This window comes from Protopterus annectens, chromosome 6.part0 (genome assembly GCF_019279795.1).
Source record: "Protopterus annectens isolate FY-2018-M chromosome 6.part0, PAN1.0, whole genome shotgun sequence".
Taxonomy (NCBI): domain Eukaryota; kingdom Metazoa; phylum Chordata; order Ceratodontiformes; family Protopteridae; genus Protopterus; species Protopterus annectens.
The window spans coordinates 99864697-99891436 of record NC_056737.1 but is presented as its reverse complement, the minus strand read 5'-3'; positions in this window follow the sequence as shown (position 1 = coordinate 99891436).

The window sequence follows — 26740 nt, the reverse complement described above, 5'->3', positions numbered from 1 at the left end:
TAAAATATACTTTTTTAAGTTTTCATAGCATATTTATATACATGATCTATTACCTTCTCATTCAAATAAGTTCTTCAAGACATAAACTCTACCTTAAAAATGTCACTTAAAACTTGATAACAGTGGGATATTAAAAGGTTTTCCTAAGATATTACTACTTAAGTAACCATAACATTTACTCTATATATGAAGAAAAATATGAAAAAAGTTTAAAATCACTTGATTTAATGAGTAATAATTTGTGAAAAGTGCAGTTTGATAATATTATTTTTTATTTTGTGTTGCATTTAGATCCATGTTGAATATTTAACAATTAATGACTATGTTATAACTTATACATAAATATCAGGTGATGTTAACTCACTATGCATTAATGGGGTTATTCAAATCTGCCATGGGATATTTGGCGATACACCTCTCAAGAGAAGTTTATTTATTATTCGTTTTTACCTTGGAAATTCATTTAATTTTTGGTGCGCTTAAAAGATTTTGCAACAGAAATAATATCAGAAGTAAAACTGACATTTTTATTGGATTTATTTTATCTAGTAATGAGAAACTTATCACATATTCTGTCTGATATATATATATATATATATATATATATATATTTTTTTTTTTTTTTTCTGTGTGCGTATATGTAGTTTTTTTTTTAAATATAAATCATATATTATCTCAGCAGTAGAAGTTATATTAATACCCCAAAATTTTAATTAACTTACCAAAGGAATCTTACACAGGGAGGAGACGGAATTAGTAACGATGACCTGAGAACACTTCAGCAAGAACTTACAGTACCATTATATCTATTATTCATTAGGTCATATAAATATGGGGAGATTCTTTAGGATTGGAGGCATGTACTTATTAAGCCTGTCTTTAAGGGAAAGAGGAGTAGGACAAACCCAGAGCCATATAGACACTTACGTCTACTTACATGTTGTGGAAAAATAATGGAGAAGGTAATATTGGATAAGTTATTGTCAGAACTGGATAAGTTGGGACTTGAAACCATATATCAGCATGCATATGTTCAAAACAGATCTATTACCACCTATAAAATGTTCTATAAAAATATAATAACAGCTATGAATGAAAAACTTGTGCTGTGATGTAATTTATATAGATTTAACTTCAACATTTGACAGGGCCATACACAAAATACTGATCAATAAATTAGTACAACTAGGTATTGACGTACTCTTGATAACTTGGATAGCTGCATGGCTTACAAATAGGACATGGCAAGAATCATACACCAACTGGACAGGTGTAATCCTTGGTTACAGTCAGGGTGTCCCACAGGGATTTGTCCTGGGCCCTTACTTGTTTAGATTGTATCTTTCAGACCTAACTTTTTCATCTGAGGTGTTCTACAGTTTATATGCAGACAGCCTGAAATTGGGTAAACTGATTACATGTGTTGCAGATAAGGTGTGTCTGCAAAATAACTTGACTAAATTTACCATTTTGGCATAAATACATCAAAAACTAAGCATGAGATTTGGGAGGCATAAATTGAAAGGTGAATATTTAATACAGCACATAGTGATTGAACCTGTAGACTCATTTAAGGACCTGGGTATATGGGTAGATTTAGCTATACATTTTTCTAATCATTTCAACCGATTGGTTAATGCTAGTTATAGAACTATAGGTTGTATAAAAAGATTTATAAAATCTAAGAAATCAAAAATAATGAAGTCTGTTAGTTACATTAGACCTAAACTTGAGTATGGCATAACAATATGGAAACCGTATAAGAAAACAAGCAGAGTAAACTATAAAGAGTACAGTGGAAATATATCAAGGGCATCCATGGATGTGAAACTTTAAGTTATTATGAAAGACTAAAATATCTGAACTTCTACAGTGTCTTTTACAGATATCTAAGAGAAGATCAGGTATATAGGGCATTTAGAGACATCTACCTCTGGGAATATTTGGAGTTATCAAAAAGTACTACAGAATCATCAGACAACCTATGTAGATGATTCTATAGTAATGAGAAGTGAAGGTGATGCATGGAACAGACTATCTAATTATATTAAAGCAAGTACTAGTCTAGAATTTTTTAAGAACAGCCTGGGCACTTATTATGGGAAAAAGTGTTCTAGTTTATTGGCAAGCTAGAAGAGCATTGATGCCTGTGCTTGAAATATTTGTATATATGTATGTATGTATGTATTGATAAAAAAACTTCTATTTTTTTTGTATTAATCTGTATTCTTTCTGATTTTGTAAAATGTATAACATAACGTACCATATTAATAGCTCACGTAGTAATATTAAACACTTGTTGAATATCTTTATAATTTGTAGATAATAATATGTCATCAACATAAGCTGTGAAAGAAGTTATGTCTTTTTATACTTTTTTTTCTAACCAATAATGGATTTATTGCTATGACAAACATAATTTCTGATGATGGGTGTCCTTGTCTAACACTTAAAGAAGTGAAAAATGAAGATGTTCATTCATTATTTATCTTTTATATTGTGAATCATAGTTATTATTGAATTAGGAGTTTAATAGAATGATAATACTTGGCAAATATAATGTTGATTAATATAACTAAAGGCTTTGGATGCATCAAGATTTATTATATGTATGTTATTTTTAGAACAATACTGAGTTATAAAATAGGTCATTATTGCCTACAGATAGTTATTTGCATCAGGCACTTCTCCCTGTGTCAAATAAATTGTATTGGAAAGAGTATTGAATGTAACCTCTTAAATGTGTTTGCTATTTATTGCAGTAACAGTGTTTTTATAATTTGTATTGAGAATTGAAATATGTCTATAGTAGTCTGGTTTAATAACATTTCTACCTTCTTTTAAAATCAAACTCCCCTGTGCCTAATTCATGGTCACTGGAATATTCCAATTAGTAATGGTCACAAATGTAGCTAATTGAGAAAGCTTAGGTGTCAGTTAATCAAGGTAACATTGCTAAAATTTGACAATATTACCATCTGGACCTGGAGGTTTTTTTTCCTTTAATGCCAATACCATGTCTTTAATATCATAAATTCTTTCTTGACCAGAAATGTCTAATTGATTTCTTATTCATTGCTATTCCACCTCTCATTTTTAAATATTCAAAAATCTCATATTTTATACATTTTGAATCAGGTACCAAATTACTTTGAACATCTTTAAAGGTCTTATTATCACTCACCTTCTGAGCATGGCATTGATTTGCTAAAAGTTTCCCTACTTTATCCTGATAAAAAATAATGGTTTCCATATCCTAAATTATATCATTTGTTGTAATTCTTGCTGATTTTCATTTTTCATAATTTATATCTAACATTTGGGTTAAGAAGGATAATTATTGATATAATCCATCCATCCATCCATCCACCCACAGCCCCTTTTTCCCCATTTTTTGCACATGGAGTCAGGGTGACACTTCAACAGTGACAGTAATCTAATACCTTCTTATTTTTCTTATTAGATAAAATAGAGAGTCTATAAATGTATGCGTATATTGTTGCTTTAATAGCCTCCCATTTTCACATAAAAGATGTTGAATCATCATTATTATTATTCCAGTAATCTAGTATATGTATATGGGTCCCTATTATGAAATTAAAGAGTATGAAACATCGAATGGCTTTAACATCAGAAATGCCGTTCGACTATGTGCTTTTTGTGAGATCACAGTACAGTGAAGATCAGAATATTTGCCCTTTCCTCACTGTAGTGTGATCTCGGAATTGGTATATATAATTAGCGGGGGGGTGAAGCCCCTTACAATAGCGAGTTCGAGGCCCATCATTTTCAGCCTTTAAGTTGTTCGACGTTCACTGTCTACTGTGTTGTAATGTAGACCCTATGTAAACAATTATCTTAATAAAATCATAGTTCTCAAACCAACTAGACAGCATTCTTCTTTTATAAATGTAATTTCTACTTTTAGAATAAATTGTATTAAAATTAATCAAATGATGATCAGACCAAATTATGAATTTGGGGAGTTTACTACTACAATTTTTAAAAAGATCATATGATGAAAAAAATATGTCCTAGAACATCATCTTGCCTCATGTGAACAGTGTGTAAAAACATATTTGTATGGACTATAAAATGCTATACAAAAAAAAAAATAGTTAACATATGCTCATGCCTTTCTTGATGTGTAAGAACTTTCAAATTAAAAGATTTATCTAGATTGATTTGTACTTAATTTAGCATTCCAGTTCCCTCCCAGTATAACTAATTCATTAGTCATTCATTGAAGATCCATAGAAATTTAACCTAAGAAGCTCTTGCATTTCTGAAATGGGGCACAAACTGAACCAATATGTAGCTTTTTATTTTATGTTCCTTAAGTTAATAGGGCTATTCTACTTTTTTTTACAATTATAGGAACCCATTAATTCAAGGTAACAACTAAAAGGGTTAAACAGCAGATCTGGTCTCATAATAAACCCAGTGCTTTAAATTTTAACCCAACCAACTATTACTAGAGAGCATGTAATGGCTGCACTCAGTGGTTCTTGATAACATCACAAGCTGCCTCCGGAACTTATCAGTACCATTGGAGTCACTGTTTAACTATAGTCTTAAAATAGGCTTTGTGCCATATGAAAGAAAGACTCCAACAGTCATCCTCTTCATAAGGGAAGACCTTTAACAGATCCTGTAAAATACAGACCCGTTAGTTTGACTGAAAATGCATGACCATAGAAAGAATTATCATGACATTTATCTGAAAGGATATAGAAGACCTCCAGATACTGAATCCATCCCATTTTGGCTTTGCTAAAGGAAGGTCTTGCTTACTGAACCTGATGGATTTCTTTGAAAAGATCAGTGAAGCAGTGGATGAGGGGAAAGTGGTGTATACTGCCTACATACATCTGGCTAAAGCATTTGATACAATACCCCAGTCAGGCATTATTAACAAACATATGGAACTAGGCATAAACCTTTTTATAATACTTTGGATAGCTAGCTGGCTGGATCTTGGATAGAAAGGCCTTTGGCTGACCAAGATCACAGTTGATTGCAAACTGGAAGCAGTGATTGAATCCCCTCAAGATAAGAACACCATTTAGGAAGGTCTAACACATGGATTTTATGGTTTGGGGTTGGCTGTGAAATAGATACTTGGCTACATAAGTGTGTGCCACAGAGACTCTACCTGTGAAGTATGGAAAATATTCAGGATTAGCCAATTGACAGATCAAGGTTTCCAGAAGGAAGGTTGTCCCTTTAGGGATGAGTAGCCTATTTTGGTACTGTACAAAAGAGATGTCCTTTTTGTAGAAATGGTTATGAACTTGCATATATTAGCTGAAGTGGCTAAAGTGATGTTAGATTATTTTTATTGTTGCAATGACTGGAAATCAATGTTCAAGTAGGAGGAAAAGGACTCCTAGTCTTGTGGCTGCTCTGTCAGTAGGCCATAGAAAATGGGGTATCTCTTTGCCCAGAAAATAAGCTTACTGACTTTGGCTTTTGCAACTTGAATAGCGTACTAAAAGTTGAAAGGGAGGTCTACCCAAATCCAAGTCCCTAGTTATTGGGACACTATATAGTATTTCCTTTGTTTTTAGTATAAATATATGCTGTACTAGATGGTTACTGAGAAGGGTGAGATAGTGTCCTAATTTGTTTTATGGGAGATTGAGAGGTGTCATCTTTATAAATAACCATATCATCTGCATAAATAATAAGGATATAAAAATAATGAGGGTGGGGGTATATGCAGGTAGTTTGTTTATGAATAACAGAAGAACAGTATGGAAGACACCATAGAGTCTTGACGAATATCCTTGTTTAGTAGTACAGTAGGAAAGGAGGTCACATTTCTTTAATCTCTGAAGTGTTTGTTAGATAAGAAAACTTTGAACCACTTTGTTGCCTGAGAGCTTATCTCAGAGTTAATGAGGGATTTTAGTATGAGTGAATGCTTAACCAAGTCAAAAGCTTTTATAAGGTCTATAAAAATGAAGTCAATAAACAGACCTTTATGTTTTTTAGTATGTGATCAGTTGTGGTATAGAGGGTGGTTATTGTGACCTGACTAAAGCCTTTCTTAATGTTGACAGAAAGTCCTGTAGGTTTGCAGATGTCAAGAAATCTGACTGTAAATTAAGTTTTCAAATATTTTGTCCAAGGTGGTTAGTATTGAAATGGGCCTGGAGTAATTTGCAGTGGAATGGTTGGAAGTTTTAGGAAGTGGTTTAACCTTTGTTATTTTTCCTTTGAATGGGAATAATTTGTTTGGTTAGGTTAGACTTAGGATGTACCAAGTGTTTTAGACTCTGTAATATATGGCCTTTCAAAGTATTATAAACCGTATGTGAAGACCACTGGCTCTAGGTCTGATGTCTGTATTTTTTTTTTTTTTGTAGTTGTATAGCTATATCTTTTCATGCAATTATTTTTAAATAAAAGAGGTGACAAGTCTTTTGAAATGATGCTTGTTCAGTTAGCAAGGTTTTGCTCATTTGATTTGTAGGGGAGTAAGGGGTTAATAGGAAATTAACTAAGTAAAGTACTCTTAAGTATCTGGTGTAACAGATTAGAAAATAACAAAAACACAGAAACATTCCTGCAAGGAATTTAATAATTTCACGCTTTCATTCACAATAACCTGGACTTCTTCAAAATAATGAAGAATACAAACACCTGCCTTATATACTGAAAAAAATGCACAATCATTCAATTATTGAGTTAAAGATACACAATAAGGTCTTTAAAAACTTGCAAATCTATTATGATAACAGGATACAAAATATAATACTTCAACTATCTAAAAATAAAAAGATAATTATAACTTCTGATTCTGTATAAAAACAATTTATAGTAATAGATCCACTTAAATCTGAAAACTTATCCACTTGTAGTTTTAATTGCCAGAAGTTTTCTTGCATCTCTACATTACTTTTAAAATCACCTCCCCTTATATCATGATAAAATTTAATACAACGAAATAAAACTTCCTGTGTCCACAAAAATTTCTTGATGTTTATATAGCGCATTATTCCCATTCCCATTCTTATTTTTTAAATCATGTAGATATTCAGTAATGTATTTTTTAACACATAGATATTCCATCATTTTTTTAAGCCTAATTGCGATTCCAACATAAAACACTGCACAGGAAATACAAACAGCAATATAAATAATACTACTGGGATAACACATAAAATGTTCCTTGGCATGGACAGGCATGTGATTATAAGAAAGAAAAAACAATTTAAGTTCTAAAATACAATAGTATGCTTTACACAGACTACATGCATATGCACCATACTTTTTATTGGCTGAAATATAACCAGAAAAAAATCCTTATTTTGTGAAAATATTTAATATTTCTATATTTCCTAAAATCTGTCACTGCTTTTTTTTCCATAACTTTACAAATTTCCAAATTGCCATGAATAACCTTCCAATTATTTAAAAATATATTATAAATACCCATAGTGCCAACAGTCATATCTAGGGGTCTTTAGTTGCTTTAGTCCAACATCTTAATAAATTGGACAAATATAATATGATTCTATCTGTAATAACACCAGAGGCAATTTCACCTAACTCTCTTTCTCATAATATCTTCTTTCTAAAATAATTTTTAATGATATTAAATTCTGCAAGGAAATCCAAATCATTCATATTAAGTATAGAGGTTCTAGTAAATTGAACTATCTGTATGTTATTCTTAAATAATAATAATAATAATAATAATAATAATAATAATAATAATAATAATAATAATGGATGGTTGCTAGAAAAATGTAAGTATCTGTTAACTTCAATATTTTTCTGAAAAACCTTACTTGAAAAACAACTACACTGGACATCCATATTAACATGAATGTCTGAAAAATTGGCTTATAATCCAGCATCTCCTAAAACAAAACTCAAAAATGTAATGGTAGAATTTAAAAATTCATCAAAAGCCTTACATTCAGCTTTTTTCTTACTCCAAATAAAAAAATAATCATCAACAAAACATGCATACAATTTCATTCTATTAAACAAGGGGAATGTGAGTAATATATTTAAATCCCACCAAACCATAATCAGATTTGCATATGCGAGTGCAACTGCTATACCTATAGCAACACCTCTCAGTAGAACTAGTTTTACACAATATTTTTTTATGCATTTCATTTTGAGTATTACCAGGTAATTTTAATTACAAGTATTTGGAATGGAACAGTACTATTATACATTTCTTGGCACATAGTTTTAAGCCATGTCTTTGGCACTCAAAGAGGTTCAACAGGATGAGTAGGCATGGTATGCCCTTGATGAAGCTAAACTGGGTTGGAGGCCAGTGTCTGAAGGTTTTCTATGTACTTAATCATTTTCATGAAAATTCTTTTCATGGCTTTGCATATGTGATTAGTCAGGTTTATGAGTCTGTAGTTCCCTGGGTCCCTTGATGACCTGGCCTTGTGTAGAGGGATAACTGTTGTAGCTCTTTGCATGGCACAAAGCATGTCTGAAGGCTGTGGTTAAACAGTGACTTCAGTGGTCATGTTTCAGGCTATTTAGGAGGCATCCTGGAATATTATCAGGGTGTATTAATGCAGTATTTGTGGCCTTACACAGCACGTCTAGGAGTAGCTCCCTAGTGATAGGTGGGAGAGAGATGTTTTATGGTATTTTCTCAAGGGTGGTTAGGGGAGAGAGGCAGACAAAAATGGAGATGAATTTGTCAGCTAGCAAGTTTGCTATATCTTCTGGCTTTTTTTTTTATTTCACCAAGTCTTTTGGGTATCTAATATCATGACAGGAATGGACCCCATTCCTAAGTGAAAGTATTATTAAAGTTCATGAAATTAGTATTGTTTCAATCCTTGATGTTATCCAGAAGTGCTCTTTTCAGCACATGCAGTGTGCCCAGTAATGACTACTTCTGCAGTTCATATGGAGTTACATGTATCCGCAACATATATAAGTTTGATTATAAATTCTTTTTTTATAAGACCCATTGCTTCTACTACTATTGGAACTGTTTGGGTTTCCTTCTACTATATTATCCTAGTTTCTGCCTGCAGATCCTGGTATTTTATGATTTTGTGTCTCTCTGTACATAAGACACTGTAGTCACTGTGTGTGTAGCAATTTCAGTGATCAATGCTACTTTTGTCTTCTTCTCATGTACTACTATATCTGGTTTTCTTGCATCTATTTTTGAACTGTTGGTAATGAGTGATCCCATGTGATATAAACGTCATCATTTTCTATATTGCTTTGTGGCTTATGTTTCCAATGTTTTTCAGCTACTTCAATATTCTAATGTGTGCACAATCCCCATTCCAATAGTCTTGCCACATTATTATGCCTTTCAGTATACAGCTCTTCTGCCATTAGTATATCAGAACCAGCACCAAGATGTGCGACTCTTTCCAATTCTGTTTCTCAAAACCTTCATGTGTTTGTTTCTCCCACATGTTCAAAGGACTTTGTAAACCAAAATGCAAGGAATCTACTATCTTGGGCTGTCAGTATTAACTTTTTGTCTTTTGGTTTAAATTCACCTCTCTTTAACAATTTCTGTGTTTGATCCTGATCAACATGAGGTTGTTCCAAGAATTTTCTGAGCTTGCAACTATATTTATGCATTTTCCACATGTCTTGCCTTCTCATCTGGTCCTTCACCTTATATTGTTTCTTTTGTTTGTTTTTTTTTGGCATATTCAGTTGCTGCCTGAGTTTTATCAGCTTCTGGTTTGATTTCCATTGCAGATTGATGCTGATATGCTTCTGCTAAACTAAGCAGGAAAGTCATCTTAGACTTATTCTCCTCATGTTTTAAAACTTTCACTATGTTTGGGTCTTGTGAGGTCAGCAGATATGTATGCAGTCCTACAACTGCAGACCTATACATGTAATCAATTTCGAGGATGACCATACCTCCTTCAGAATGGGGAATATATAGTCTTGGCATACACTGATTTTTATAAATCATTTGATACTCATGAAGCATCCTTCTTGTTTTCCTGTCCAACTGATCCAATACATTTTGGGCCAGTCAGTCACTCCAAAACTGTAAGTTAGGACAGGAAGAGCAAATTGGTTTATAACCTGAACTTTGTTACTAGATGTCAGCATTGTTTTCAGTATCAATTTTAGTCATCTATAATATTCCTTAGTTTTATTCACATTTGTTCATGTTTTATTGTTGATCCCTCATCAGTTCCAAAATATTTATACACTCTTTCTTGCTCAAGTTCTTTTATATCACTTTCCTGTCACAGGTTGATGTTTTCTTGGTGCTGCAACTTTCCTGCTTTAAAGGTTGCTTTTGTACATTTATCAAGGCCAAATTACATTCTTATATCATCTGAAAAAAATGACCACTTGCAGTTGTGCTCTCAGTTCCTCATCTGATGAACTATACAGTTTTAAGTCATCCACACAAAGAAGATGAGAATTCTTTACAGTTTGTTGTTTTTTGTGAGCCAAATTGTAGCCATAATGTAATTTGTTAAGTAGACATCTTAATGGCAAGAAAAAAAAGCAGCAGTGACAAAGAATCACCCTGGAATATTCAGCTTTGAATTTTTATTCCAGGAATAATAATTTGTCCTTTATCATGGCCTAACTGCAAAGTGGTTTGCCACTGTTTTATGGTTGCTGTAATGTAATTGATAAGAGTAGGGTGTATCTTTTACATTTCTAAGCACTCTTTTATCCTTGGATGTGGGATACTGTCAAATGCTTTTTTACTAGTCTATCCATGCCATACTTAGATTTTTCCCCTTTTTACAAACAGCAAATGATCCTTTGATCTATATGACTTGTTTTTGTTACTCTTTTCTTCTATTACCATGATTGAGTTTTCTTCTAAATTACTATAAGCTCTCTCAGCATCAACTCCATTGTATAGTTTATATGTCATTGGAAGGCAAATTATTGGTCTATCATTTTTAGGATAGCTTACAGCTTCACTCTTAAACAGGAGTATTGTTTTTTTCCTTTTGTTAACCATGTTGGTGTCTGTTCAGGGTATGCATATAGATAGTTTTTTTTTTACTCATGGCTGAATCTTCATGTAAAGCTATTAATACTTTTAGCCAGAAGTGAGGACTACATCTGGACCTGGGGTTTTCCATTTAGGAGCTTTTCTTGACTTTGTTTCAGTCTCTCTGGCAATTACTTCATCCCATTTCATATCTTGTACATTTGAACTTCTTATTCTTTCTTTTACTTCTATCCATTCAGCATTTTATTTATTTATTTTTATTTAACATTTGTTTACTGAGAAAGTCCGACTTGGAACAAGCCAATTTTCAGCAGAGGCCCTCCAGATGTGCATGTCTTTGTAATATGGCAGGAAACCGGAGCACCCAGAGGAAACCTACATAAATGCAGGGAGGACATGCAGAGTCCACACAGAAGGCTCCCCAGCTGAGAATTGAAGCAGAGAACCTCCTGCTGTGAGGTGACAGAGCTAACTGCTATCCCACAGTGCATCTTTGTTATGTTTTATGGGATGTTCATAGATATTTCTCCAAAATGTATCTATTTTTTCTTTTTTGATGGTGTTTCAACTCCTTTGCCTTGTTTCCCAGTTCTCTATAAAACTTTTTTGTGTCATCAATAAATTGCTTATTTTGTACTTTTCCTTTATCTTTAAACAAAGTCCAGTGAAAGGCTTTTGCAAAGAAAGTTGAACAACACCAGTTTCCAGAAAGGCTGTATAAGCACTTTTTCATTCCTTTATTCCTCCATAAAAGATGGAACTTCTTCAGATACAAAACATTCACATCATTTCCTCAATTTTATATCAAACAACAGTCATGTGACATTTTTAAAAAAAAAACACACCCTCATTTTTCTAAAACCTACACATCTGTAAACTGGCCCTCTTATACATTTAATAAACATAAAAATAAACATTATTTACTGAACAATCCCCGCTGAAAATCCATCTTATACTTCCCATAAAATAAATTTTTTTTCTTCTATATAAACCCCCTTATAGATTTTTGTGCCCTACATATGCCAATACATTCCAATTTCCTATAAAAACTTGGCCTCCTATAAATATTATTTTATTATTCTTTAATCTATATTTTATTTTATTTTGTTTTATTTTCCTTAAATTTGTTTTATTTTATTTATCTAATCTCTTCTGGCCTTAAATTCAGAAGACTACTAATTGAAATCCTGTCATTAAGGCCTGGCGGATTACTTGCATTTAGCAAAACCTGCCAAAGGGTGATTGGTGTTAAAGGATTGTACAACTGCCAGACTAAGAGGGTTGTTTACGTGGCTTTATGCCAAACATGTATTGCTTATTATATAGAGAAAACGGAGAAAGAATTAAGAACTATGCTATTAAGAGGCAGGATGGGACTAATGCACTCTATAGGCATAGTATTATTTGTAGAGATTTAAAAAAGTTTTGTTTCTGTGTGCTGGAAAAGGTTAGAAGACAGGAGAGAGGAGGAAATTGGTTCAATTTTGTGGAATATTGTGGAATATAGGGAAATGTTTTGGCAGGTGCTGCGACATGCAAATAATCCACCAGGCCTTAATGACAGGATTTCAATTAGTAGTCTTCTGAATTTAAGGGCAGAAGAGATTAGATAACAGAATCCAAACAATTCACCAGGAAGAACGCGGGAACTGTATATGACATCAGGTTCTACACCAATTGTGGTACCGATTGGGTACTCTATCTTGCGACATGCACCTGCTCAGCTTTTTATGTAGGGAAAACCTCCAGACCCTTACAGTTATGCATATCTGAACACTGCAGTGACATTAGGACTAAAACATCTAATAATGCCCTTTATAAACATTCATTGGTACATAGGAATGCAAATTTTAGATTTACTGTTATAGATAGGATTGTGGGTAAGAGGATCAATAAAGCTGGATGGCATTCAATATTAAATTGATCGACCAAATGAAAGTCGATCAAATGGCTTGTCGACCATCTCAGGTAGACCCATATATATATATATATATATATATATATATATATATATATATATATATATATATATACACACATACACACGTGTGTGTGCATGTGTGTGTGTGTGTGTGTGTGTGTGTATATATATATATATTATATATATATATATATATATATATATATATATATATATTACACACACACACACACACACACACACAAACATTTTTCTGTGTGTCTAAAAAATGCGACTTTTATTATTTTTTTTTTTAATTGTAGATTAATGTGGATGTGTTTACATTCACTACTGCAATATTCCTAAAGTATGGAGTTCCCTGGCATGGTAGCCCAAAATCTAGCCAGTCTACCAAAGCTTACTGTTGCTTTAAGGTACAACAAACATCAGCCCTACACTCCTCACTTAGGACATAAATGTGACATTCAGGTGTACCATCCTCAGAACTTCTTTGTCACCAGTCTGAATGCTTCTTCTGATTGTCGGTCTGTTTGCCTATGTCCATTTCCCACCAGTTTTGAATACATTTTCGTTCTCCAGTTAACTCCTATGCCTTTTTTCTGAAGTCCGGGCCACTGCAGATATGTACCTCATTGGGATTTTGTTTTTTTTTCTTGGGTTTTTTTTGTGATGTTAGGGGTTCATTTCATCCAGAAAGGGTAAATGCCAGTGCGGGAGATGGATTCCCCACAAAGACCACCACAATAAGTTTCTTTTTTGCCTAGGAGCTTCTCACAACCATACTACCTGCCCTATTTGTCAAACTTTCATTCAGAAAACCCTTCGCAGTAGGCTTTCTTCCCACTGCTTGTATTTTGAGAACCAGTGTCTTAAGCTTCTCACTAAAGAAACAATGGAAGGAACTTCCTACCCCAGGGGTCAGCCATTATGGAAGAAGAAGGCAAAAAAAGGTAAGACCAGAATGCTCTGCAGTCCATCCTCTGATAGATGTTTCTCCTGAGGTCAGTGAGATCCCAGAGGCTTGCCTGACTGTGTTGTTGGATTCCTCTGCTGCAACTGGGTTGGAGGCCGGCAAGGATCTGGCTGGCACCATGTGTGATGTGGCTTTGCAGGCATCTGTTTTGGACTTTCAGGGGGAACCATGGTTTATTATTTCTGTGTGGCTTAGGGAATTATGCAGATTCTAGTTAGGGAAGAAGTTCCTACTATGGTTATTGAATGCTGTCTTGGTTCAGAGCCATCTAAGTTTTATAGGGCAGATATTCCCTTAAAGAAGAAACAAAACACTAAACATGTTTCTTCTGCTCCTAGAGATCCACAAAGGGATTCACAAAGTGAGTGGCAGGCCTTTACTCAGGGGTTGTTTACTGCTTTAATGTCATTAAAACCTCCTCAGGGGGTTTCAGCTCCTGCTCCTCTTTGGTCCTCTACACCTCTTACAAGGCAAAGGACAGGATTCTTCTGAGGAAAAGTTGGATTCTGATAAGGAATCCCTGACTTATTCTACTCAAATTCCCACTCCTTTGCAATATGGGTCAGAAGTGAAGGAATCTAATAGCCCTGATACTCATTTTCAAGAAATTTCCTTTGGGAACTCGATCTCTAAAATATTGGAATTTTTTAAATGGGATTGTGCTCAGGTCTCTGCTATCCATAAGCAGTGCTATGAGTTGCTGCAGATGGAATCTCCTAAACCTGCTGCTGTCCCTTCTGTTTGGCTGCCTTGTTGGATGCTTTTTCCAATTCCTTTAAAGTGGCTGAGTCTCTGCCCTCTGTTCCCAAGATGTCTGATAGGTTTTATAGGGTGCTTGAGGACCGTAACTTTTTGTATAAATGTAAAAAAAAAAGTTATTAACAGGTCAGAAAAAATGTCGGTGCTTAAAAAAAGAAAAAACTGTCCTGACAGTTTTCATGTTTACAGCCCCCAAAACATGTTTATACATGGGTGGGAGGATGCATAATGGTTAAGATGTTTACCTTATCAACAAAAGGTGTAGGGTTCAATTCTCATATGGGGTAACTGGCTAGGTTTAAACTGGCTCACAAAGGCAGTTAGCTTAGTACTAATGTATGAACCTATGAAAACTAGTAGAAAAAAAATCCAAAACACAGTGGATGAAGTAAAGGTGTTTGCATGAGTGTCTACCAGTATGGTGAATGGAGGAACTATACCAATAATTTACAGTAATAGTGGCATGAAAAAATGTGCATTTTGTATGCACCCTTTAAATCTCTGGTGTGATGCAATAAATCTAATCAATGCAAAATTGAGGGTAAAGTAACTAAACATAAATATATATATATATATATATATATATATATATATATATATATATATATATATATATATTTTATATACACATTCTATACATCATTTTTATTATTAGTTAGTATATTTTTAGTACATAACAATTTTCCTCAAAAAAATTCCTTAAAAGACCTTTACAGATTGCGTGGCACCTTACATGAATTCAACACACTCAGAGCAAAGTAAGGTTGGAACTAGACAGATTCCTGTGCTTGTTCATTTTTTTTTATTTTTGTATAAATGTCCTGCTGCTGACCCCTCTGTGGTGTGTGCAGCTTCTGACAAGTCATCTCAATTGCTTCCTTTCCCCAAGTTACTGCTTTCTGATAAGGACAGCAGAAATACAAAACTGGCTAAGAATGTTTACATTTCTGCTACCCTAGTATTTAGGGCTAATAATTATTAGACCCATATGTATGTGTTGGCTCTCCTTTCTCAGGCTTGTCAGCTTATTTCTGATCTTTCAGACTCAGATTGTAAAATATCTGTTCTTTCCTTGCTAGGGACTCCCTCTCAAGGGTTCATCATTCTATTAAATGTAGTTATGATATAGCAGATGCCTCTTCTAGGGCTGCTGCTTTTGTTTCAGTGATAAAGAGGTGTTCTTGGCTTAGGCTTCAACCTTTATTTGATGATATTAAGGTGATGGATGCTAATCTGGATAATAAACTTTTGTTTGGGGAAGCAGCTGCTGGTTTGTTTAAGTTTCTTCAGGATAGGGAGAAGGCCTTACAGGAGCTTATACATGTCTTTGTTTCTCCTCTGCCTAAGTTTCCGAGAAACTACTCCAGAGGTCAGCTTTGGTTCGTAGGCAATCTCAACCTTCTATTGAGGGTAAAATGAGTGCCAAGCGGGTTCATCCTGCTAAGGCCACTCAGATTTTAGAGATTCAGAAGCCTTCCTTTCCTGATAAACCAGGTGCTGTATGAATATCTGTCTCTTCCCAGCTACATTTCTTTTTCTCTTTGCCTTTCTCTTTCTCTTCCTGTTGGGCTTCAGATTACTCAGGATTCATAGGTTCTATCCATCATCCATCAGGGGTACTTCATGGTGTGGAAATCCCGTCCTCCTTTTATGGTTAATTTTTCAGCCTCAGAAACAGCTTACTTTTTTCCCAGAGGCCCTTTGAGATTTTTTAATTAATGGTACTCTTCAAGAGGTACCTGTGTTGCAAAGGGGGAAAGGGTTTTACTCATGAATGTTTCTAGTGCCCAGAAAAGAGGGTAATTGGAGATCAATTCTAGACCTCTCATATCTAAACATTTTTCTGAAGGTGCCATCGTTTCAGATGTTGTCCCTTCAGACTATATTTCCTCTCTTGCTACCTCAGGCCTGTATCATGTCTCTGGATCTCAAGAATGCTTATCTTCATATTCTGATCCATCCTCTTTTCAGAAAATGTTTGCATTTCTCTGTTGCTTCCTGGCATTTTCAGTTCTTTGCTTTGCCCTTTGGCCTTTCTACTGCCCCAAGGGTATTCACCAAATGCCTAGCTCCTGTGATTGCTTTTTGCATTCTTCAAGGGATTCAAATATTTTTTTTACTTGGACGATTTGCTAATGCAGGCTTCCTATCCAGATAACCTTTTCCAAAATCTTCATTTAGTCATTTCTCTTCTTCACTGCCTAGGGTTCACAATAAATTTCAAAAGGTCTTCCCTGACTCCTTCTCAGGATCATGTATGTCTGGGTTGCAGGATTCAAATAGTGCCAGTGCTGGCATCCTTGCTTCCTCCAAAGGCCTTAACTCTCATTTCTTTCTTTCAAAGTCTTCTTCCTCTGGCCTTCATTATAGCCAGGGAATTTCTCAAAGCTCTGGGTTTAATGGCATCCACCATTCCAGTGCTTCTTCTGTCCAAACTCCACATAAGAAAATTTCAGTGGTTTCTGAAGTCAGTGTGGCTTCAATATGCATATCCTCTAGATTTTGCAGTTCATTTTCTTTCTTGTCTCAAGAAGGAACTTCACTGATGGATTCAACAGTTGTCTCTAAATCCAGGGTTCCATTTTCATCCCCTCAACCTTCTCAGGAACTCTTTGCAGGCACTTCAGATGTGGGATGGGGAACAGCATTTGGTTCCCTAAAAGTACAGGGGGATGGTCACCTCTTCAGCAGAAGGAGCACATCTGTGTCAAAGAGATAAGAGCTCTTATGCTGGCTCTTCAGGCATTTCATCCTCTTTCCTCTACGAGGCTTCTCAAGGTATTCACAGACAATACCACAGTGATGTGATATATCAGCAAACAGGGAGGAACAAGATCTTATCTTCTTTGATGGTTGGTACTTCTCATATGAGATCTTGCTGTCGAGTATCAGATGACTCTAGGCAGTTTATATTCCTTCAGATCAGAACATTGTGGCACAGACACTCTGAGCAGGTCTCAATCTCCGAATGGATGCTTCACAGGGCTGTGTTTCTGGACATTGTCCACCAGTGGGGTACTCCTCAAGTAGATCTATTTGCCTCCCATATGAACAGACAACTTCCTCTGTTTTGTGCCAGAGTCCCATGTCCTCTGGTGTAGAAGGTCATGTTTCTTTATGCATTCCCTCCCCTTCCTCACATTCTGAAAGTCCTGCTCAAGATTCAACAGGATGGTCCCAAAATCTTGTTAGTGACTCCCTTTTGGCCATGACAGCACTGGTTCCCTCTACCTCTGCATCTAGCCAAGGGCAATCATCACAATTGAGGCATCACAGGGTGGATCTACTCACACAAGACAAGGGATATCTCATCCATCCCCCCTGCCCATGCTTCAACTGACTCTGTAGGTGATAGGATTTTGATTCCTCATAGACACTTTTTTTCTGGGGATGTGCTGAAGGTTCTGCAGGAGGCCAGGAAACTTACTACTAGGAAATCCTACTTATACAAATGGAACAGGTTTTCCATTTGGTGCCTCTCTCATAACCTGGGCCCACTTACTGTGGATGTTCCTTTGATTCTCTTTTATTTGTGTGAGTTGATCAACTGTAGTTTGGCCTAGTCTTCTACTGAGACCCACTTATACAAATAAAATCTGAGTTGTCTATGCACGTCCAAAGTATGAGTGCACCACCCTCTCACTGACATATTGTGGAGAGGGGAAAAAGTAGGCAAATAAATAGACATGCATAGACAACTCAGATTTTATTTGGATAAGACTAAGGCTATTAGAAAATCTGATCAGTTTGTTTCTTTTCATCCTATGTCCTTACAATTTTTTCTTGGATTTCAAGGGCTATTTCTTTTTGTTATACTTTTCATGGTAAGAGCCTTCCCTCTTCTGTAAAGTGCTTTTTTCAAAAACTTAGAAAGTAATTATTTTCTTGAAGCAGCTACCTAGACTTTTCTGCATATTTTTACCAAGCACTAGAAGTTGGATGGTATCTCTAGAGCTAGAGTTGGTTTTGCTAGGGCCATTCTTCATGGCTTCTTAGAGGGCTCTGCAGGTCCTTCCTCCTCCCAAGTTTCTTCTTTTTTTAACACCTTTATTGAATTATCACTTGTGACATAGGGAAATTTACATTTATACAAAAGTAATCGAACTGCATTAATAAATTAACAGTAATGGACATTATACTTCACATATATTGCTATATATCATATAACCTAAGCAACATTACATTAATTATTCAATTCTTGCCCCTTTTTTAAACAAGAAGCACCTTATGACATAAGCCATCATACATTTATATAAATGAAAAAAAAAAACAGCAACACAATCCAAGTTGCAAGCATTTTACATCACAAGCCGGTTCCACTTCATATTATCGAATTTCATTTAATCGAATTTCAAAACATCGAGACCAAATTGTCAAAAACCCAAATCGTCGAAAACCCATATCATCGAATCTCAAATCATTGAAAACTAGAAAGCAACTAGAAATAACATTCCACAGAGTTAGTACTGCATTAATGCAGGGGGGCAAGCCCCCCTGCACCCCCCACACCCCGACTAAATAAATATACCAACTCCAAGGTTGCACTACAGTGGGGGAAAAAGGTAATTTCCTAACCCCACTGTAGTGCAACCCTGGAGTTGGTATATTTAATTATGGGGAGTGTAGGGGGCAGAGCCCCCCACATGGGGGGGTGCAGGGGGGCTTGCCCCCCTGCATAAATGCAGTAAACAGTGTCTGGGATGTTATTTCTAGTTACTTTTTAGTTTTCAATGATTTGAGATTCGATGATATGGGATTTCGATGATTTGGGTTTTCGACAATTTGGTCTCGATGTTTTGAAATTCGATGAAATGAAATTCAATGATATGAAGTGGAACCATATATATATATATATATATATATATATATATATATATATATATATATATATATATATACTAGGTTCCCTTTTTTAACTGGTGGGTAAATGACTGAAATGTTATAATATGATTTCTGATTTGAGGTAGCTGTTGTTACTTCTAGATAGCTGTTTTTATATAAAAGGGTTAATTTTTTTCATGCTGTTAAAGTTTTGTGAGGAAACTGGTGGTCTGCATCATTGTTCTCATTGTGGAGATTCATGGCACGCACTGACAAGGCAGCTTGAGCATTTTTTTTCTGCTTTCTGTAAACTCTGAAAGCTTCAAGATCTGAATTTCCTGCTGAAAATGCTTTTTTCTTCACTAGTGACAATGTGTGTTGTGCATGAGCCTACTTAGATACTTTTTAACAAGTTTATGAAGCTGCATCTTGAAGAAACAACAGTGATGACATCATTTGACCTTTTGAGCTTGTTAAATGGTGTACTTAGAATTATTTTCTCTTGAAATTCTGTTATCCTTCACTGGATAGTTTAAATTGTAAATAATTAGTTCTGATAAAAGTGTTTAACTCCTTTGAAAATGCCTATGTTCTCTTATAGAAGCATACATTCTGCAGAGTCAGTGATACTATTAGCAACTAAATGACATCAAGTGAACTAGGAGCTGCATTAGAAAACTCATTATGCATATTAACATCAGACTTATGTTACATAACTAAACCTTTAGTACCTAAACAGAGGGTTGTGAGGCCCCCTTTTTTTTTCTCTCTCTCTCCCCCTTCCTGATGAAAGACGTCAACATAGATATTGTTAATATATATGAGTAATATGTGTATAACTGCAAAATATAATAGTTATGCTGTAATAAGTGTTTGTGTATATATATATATATATATATATATATATATATATATATATATATATATATATAGATATAAATATTCAACAGATCCTTACGTGAGAAATGTTAGCTAGATGACTGAAAAATGGTTAAATCATCTGATGTTTCTTGAAAAGTCTTGGAAATATTAACAATCATCTTAACCTTCAGCTTCTAATATTTATACATACTTTGAGCTGATGTGTATTTCTGGCATATCTACATATTAGAGGTGCTATTATCATATGTGACATATTCATATAGCTTCAGATATATTGAACACTCGTTCTAATGTAGATTTCATGGATACAGATTTCTTTAATTACTTTCATAATGCTTTTCTTTTTTTTTGTTTTTAAACTATATTCTAATCAGAGATGGATAATTTGTGTCTTTTGGTACTGGAGAGGTGGTGAATGGATGGTTTAGTTAAGTTTTTAACTAAACCAAAAACTTTATGTTTCATGTATGTGTTTGTAAATAGTTTTGTTTTTTTGAAAGTAGTGCTTAATACACATTATGCATCCATGACAATTTCAAGTCAACATGGAAGAAAGGTCTTTCAGTTAGTAATAACATACACATTATAGTCAATGTCTTATACATAGAATAAAAGCAGGCAGAGGCAAGGCTCCAGTTTCTTCAGCTGATTTATTACAAGACACACAAGCGCTTTCACCACAAGGCTTCTGCAGGTGTATAAAAAGCAGCATTCAACACACCCATTCTTATACTAAGCATTAACTAGTCACATGATTAAAAAGAGAAGACTCTTAAAGGCACAAGGAACAATTGTGCTCAGCCCACAGAAAAGTGCATAGTAAAATATACAAAAACTTCATAATAAAAACCACATTTCATAAAAGCAATATTACAAAAAATGCACATTACAAATACATGTAAACCACATAGAATATAACAAGTTCTACCTACGTAATGGTCTGTTTTGCAGGATGGGTCTCAATGGTACATGGTCATTGAGACCATGTCCTGTGTTGGCTCTTAATCTCACAATCCATTTAGCCTCCAGGTTCTCAGTTTGAACTCTGGTATCACCACCCCTCAAGTTCTCATAACATTTACCTAATACCATAAATATAAAAGTGTGTTGATCATTCGTTTCTTTAATGTGTTTTGCTAAAGCATAGTCTATCGGTCTTTCCAACATAGAATTTACTGCATACTTTGCAAGTAGCAATGTAAACCACATGTGATGTATCACACCTTGCAATGGTTCTTAGTGTGCAAGTTACCCCAGTGTCTGGATGCATAAACTCCATATCTTGATTTATAAATTTACAGAACTGGCACCTAGTGCACGGTTTAGTCCCTGGTGTATCCTCAGTCCTGATCTGGTCTTTGGGATTGCAAAGTCGTCGCCTTAGCGACTTCTTATTTTTAAAAGTAAACTGTGGATGTGTTCCTATCAGGTTGCTAACTTGTTTATCAGATGTCAAAATATTCCAGTGCTTGCCTATGATGTCTGTGTAGTATCTTATATTTCTAGAATAGCTAAAACACAATTTAAGTGGTTTTGAAATTTATTTCTGTTGACCCCCATTGCATATATCACTCTCTGCCTGTTCAGAGAAATAGGGCCTGGCTCTACTTTGTCTAGAGTTTCTCACTGTCCTAATATTTTGATTGACAAGTTTCTGGTCATAGCCCCTCTCTGCTAGTTCTATATTTATCTTATCTAGTTGTTCCATAAATCTGATTCTCTAGCATTCAATCTAGAGGCCCTATAGGCTTGATTCTGTGCAACATTCCGAAAAATGTATTGAGGGTGCATGCTGTCCTTCCTTAGTAAACTGTTCACATGGCATCCCTTCCTAAACATTTTAGTGCTCAGTGCACCATTAAGTTCTTGTATAATACAGACATCTAAAAAACCAACTTCTGTATATGAACAGTTCATGGTGAATTTAAGGAAATGTGTTGAAGCATTAATGTAGTCTACAAACATCATTAGCTGTTCTATGGACCCCCCCCCCCATAAAAGGAAGAGGTCATCTACAAACCTGCGAAAAAATAATATGTCATCTTTAAAGTCACCCACAACTAAATTATCTTGTTCCCATTTGGACATTACATCATTCGCATAACTGTTAGCACATGATGTTCCCATGGCTACCCCGTTGCATTGCCAGTAGACCTTGTCCCTGAACATGAACACATTATTCTCCAGTACCAGACCTAGTAGTAACCATATTAGGTCCACCATATCTCTGTCATACTCCCTGGTTTCAAGCATTAACTGAGTTACACTATTAATCCCAAAATCATTTGGAATAACAGTGAATAGTGACACCACATCAAGGGTAACTAACAGCATTTGTTGTTTACGGGCTTGTTGCTCTCTTTCACATGCAAATCTGTATAAGTCTCTCACAAAATGTTCAGTGTCCTTCAAGATATAGTCTGACTGTTTAATCAAATTCCTAAGGAATTTCTCCACAAAAATAGAAATGGACTCAGTGCACCAGTTGCTTCCAGCTACAATGGGCCTCATAGGAGGATTTTCCCTATTTTTGTGTATCTTGGGTAACCCTTGGATCACTGGTGTAGTGGGGTTAAGTATAAGGAATTATTTTAATAAATTTTCATCAATGAGACCCATCCTGGCTATTTCCCTTATCTTGTTGTGTACATATTCAACCATTCTATTAACTTGTGATAGAGTAATAACTTTGTAAAATGTGTCATCAGCTAATAAAGCAAGCATTCTCCTGTCATAGTCTTCCCTGTTCAAAATTACAATCTGTCCTCCCTTGTCTGCCGGGCGTATCATGATACATGAATTTGTTTGTAAATTATTTAATGCTGTAAATTCATCCTTGGATAAATTGCACTGTCTGCTACTACTAGAATGTAACGTTTGTTCATGAAACACTCTATAAACATCATCTAGACATAACTGTTCAAATGCAGACACCAAAGGATTTAACTTGGGTAAAAAAGAACTTGTTTTTTTAAACATAAATTCCCCATTTTCACTATTATTAGCATACATAATTTTCAACATTAAATTGCGTGTAAATAGCTTAATATCAAATACAATTTCAGTAATGTCAGAGTCAGCAGTTGGGATAAAAGAAAGTCCTTTTTCCAACACATTACATTCATATCTAGAAAGAGTATAGGTTGATAAATTAACTATTAACTTTTGCTGTTCATAACGGCTTTCTTTATCGTGTATGGACTCACCGTTCCTTCTGGGTGCTTCCTTTTGCTTCTGGTCATACTTCTCCCTCTCTGTTGTCCCTGGTTCAAGCCTCCTCTTCCTCGGCTTACAGACCTGTTCCTGGTTGGAAGGGGGAAGGTCAGGCCTTAAGGTCGTAGGCTTTCTAAAAAAGAAGTGTGGATGCCATCATCAAGATCGCATCTGTTCAAAGCTTCACCGGTCGCTTCTTGATGAACTTGTGCTGTGGTTGTGATTGTTTTCCTTCTTACCACTGTTGCCTCAGTCATTGGCATGATGCCACCTAGGTCGCTAGTTATCTGGGCCCTCCCCTCATCCATTTCCTGGATGCCTTCAGGCTCACGGTTGATGGAAGTTGTCGTGGCGGCTGTCCGATTAGCGGGAACTCCAATGATGCTTCCTTGATTGGTTGACTCAACTACAGGGGTTTGAGTATTGGCCCTGTTGTTATTGTTGGCCACTCTCGGCCACATAAAGACATGGCCTCGTGAAAAATCTAGTCTGTCTCTATATAACTTTTTTAACTTGATTTGTATTAACTTGCGAGAATAAACATGAGCATTCTCAAGCATATCATTTATTGGCTTCACAATCGAAGCAGAGTCATATTTTGTACACAGATCAAGGTATTTATTCTTAATCTGAAGTAGTAATTTTGTTTCTTCTTTTTCAGCAGAGTCAGACAATAGTTTTAAGTAACCAGCACTGGTCTGTAAATTTAATTTCTGCCATTCACTTAATAGTAAAGCATCACAGTCTGTTTGAGCAGGCATTTTAAGAATTCTCAAACCCCGAGGCACAATGCCTTCAGCAATACAAGTTTGGAGATGAAATTTCTCAAACTGTGTTCTTTTTAGTTTGAGCAAGTTTTTTTCTAGCAAAAATATTTCACTTTTCAGTGCCACAATATCTATGTTCATAGGTTCATAGGTTGGTACTAGGCTATCAGCCCTAGGGCCTATACAAGCCTAGCCATAACAATTCCCTGGCTATTTCTCCCCACACTATTTATTTCCCTGGACCCCTGTCTAGCAGGGTGACTGACGTGATCCCCGGGGTGAATTTCCTTTCTCCCATCCAATCGTCAAGGTTCCTTTTGAAGAGGACCAAAGAGGCACTCTGCTTGACATGTATGGGCAATCTATTCCAGAGTCTGGGGAGTCTCTGGGTCAGGAACCTATCCCTCCAGCATGTTTTGTTTATTGTGATGACAAGGTTTAGATCCCTGGAGCGTATGGCTCTGAGGGATTGGGATTTCTTTAAGTGTAGCATGTCCAACAGCTCTGGGTTTGACATGGCCTTGTATGTTAAGCAAAGATCGCCTCTGAGTAGATGATATGCGACAGAGTATAGCTGGAGTTTTTTAAGGCGGTCAGCGTAGGGCATCTGCTTTAGGCCTGTGATTCTTTTAGTGAGGTATTTCTGTGGCCTTTCCAGTTGTTGCAGATGTCTTGAGAGGTACATACCAAACGGGGCATTGTATTCTATAATGGGTCTAATGAGGGATGAGTACAGTGGGACAATGACCTCCTTTTTTCTGGATGAAAAGCCCTTAGTGATGAGGTGTGCCACATAGAAGGATTTCCTGACTGTTGTGGCGATGTGGTTATCGAAGGTGAGACCACTGTCCACCTGTGTCCCTGAGTCTCTTTTCAAACTTTCAGTGTTTAGTGTACTGCCACCTATATCGTAATTCACGGATACATGTTTTTTCCTAAAGGGGATAACTATACATTTCTTGGCATTGAGCTTGAGCCCATGGCTCTGGCACCAAGCATCTGTTTCTGTAAGGTCCTTTTGTAGAGTATCCACATAACTTGGGGATTCAATAATGGCTCCCAGTTTGCAGTCATCTGTAAACTTTGTTATCCAGAGTCCCTTAGTGTTGGCCTGTACTTCAGAGAAGAAGATGCCAAACAAGAGCGGTCCCAGGACTGAACCCTGAGGTACTCCACTTGTCACTTGTCTGGAGCTGGATTTGGAGTCGGCTACTTTTACAGTGTGGGTTCTATCAGTAAGCCAGTTAGCAATCCATTGGGTGACGTAGGGATTAATGCCCAGCTTAGTAAGTTTATCTATGATTCCCGAGTGGGGGATGGTGTCAAAGGCCTTGGCAAGGTCTAGATAGGCTGTGTGGACCACCTTACCCTTGTCCATGGCTCTGGAGACTGATTCAAAGAAGTCAATCAAGTTCAGGAGACAAGATCAGCCCTTCACGAACCCAAACTGGGTGGGGTCCAGTGTTTGAAGGTTGCCAATGTCTTTGTTTATAAGTTCCATGATAATACGCTCCATGGCCTTGCAGATAAGGCTTGTCAGACTGATGGGACAGTAGTTTCTGGGATCCAAGGGGGATCCCCCCTTGTGGAGTGGGATAACTGTAGCTGTGCGCCACTCAGTGGGCACAAAACCTGAGGGGAGGCTATGATTAAACATGACACTTAGGTGAGGTGCCAGTTCATATTGTAGTTCATGCAGCACACAGCCCGAGATGTCATCTGGTCCCATGGATGCTGTATGCTTAGCTTTGGAGAGTGCATTTTTTACCTGTGTGGCCGTTATTACCAGAATTTGGCAATCTTCCGGTATTGAGATGGGCCATTTAGGGGGTGAGAGGGGGGTGAAGTTGGCACTGAATCAATCTGCCAGGATATTGGCAATATCCTTGGGATCAGTATATTTAGTGCCATTCTGTTTTAGCTTAGAGCAGATCTGAGCATTGCCATTTAGATTCTTGACATAGTTATAAAATGCCTTGTTGTTGTCTTTGGAATCTTTGGCAATTTTATTTTCATAACTAGCTTTGGAGGATTTTGTGAGGGATCTCAGTTTCTTACTGAGGCTGGTAAGGACGTTTTTTGCATCCTGGGATTTTCCTCTTTTCTGCAACAGTTTCTTCCTTTTGTTGTAAAGTTTGTTTATGGCAGGGGACCACCAGATTGGCTTCATTTTTTTTGGATGAGAGCATCTTGGTTCTATTTGGGATGGCACGATTTATGCATGTGTGGATGTGCTCGTACAGTGCCTTAGTGTAGGATTCAGCAGTTGAACTTTCAGCTCCCGTCTGCATGGGTGTCATGAAGTTTGTCACTTCTGACTTGAGTAGCATGAAGTTGGCTTTGGAGAAGTTTTTTATGGAGGTTTCCTTACTGGGGGTGGGGTTGGGATGTGGATGTTAAGGGTGATTAGCTTATGGTCAGACGTGACTAACGAGGGGGTGACC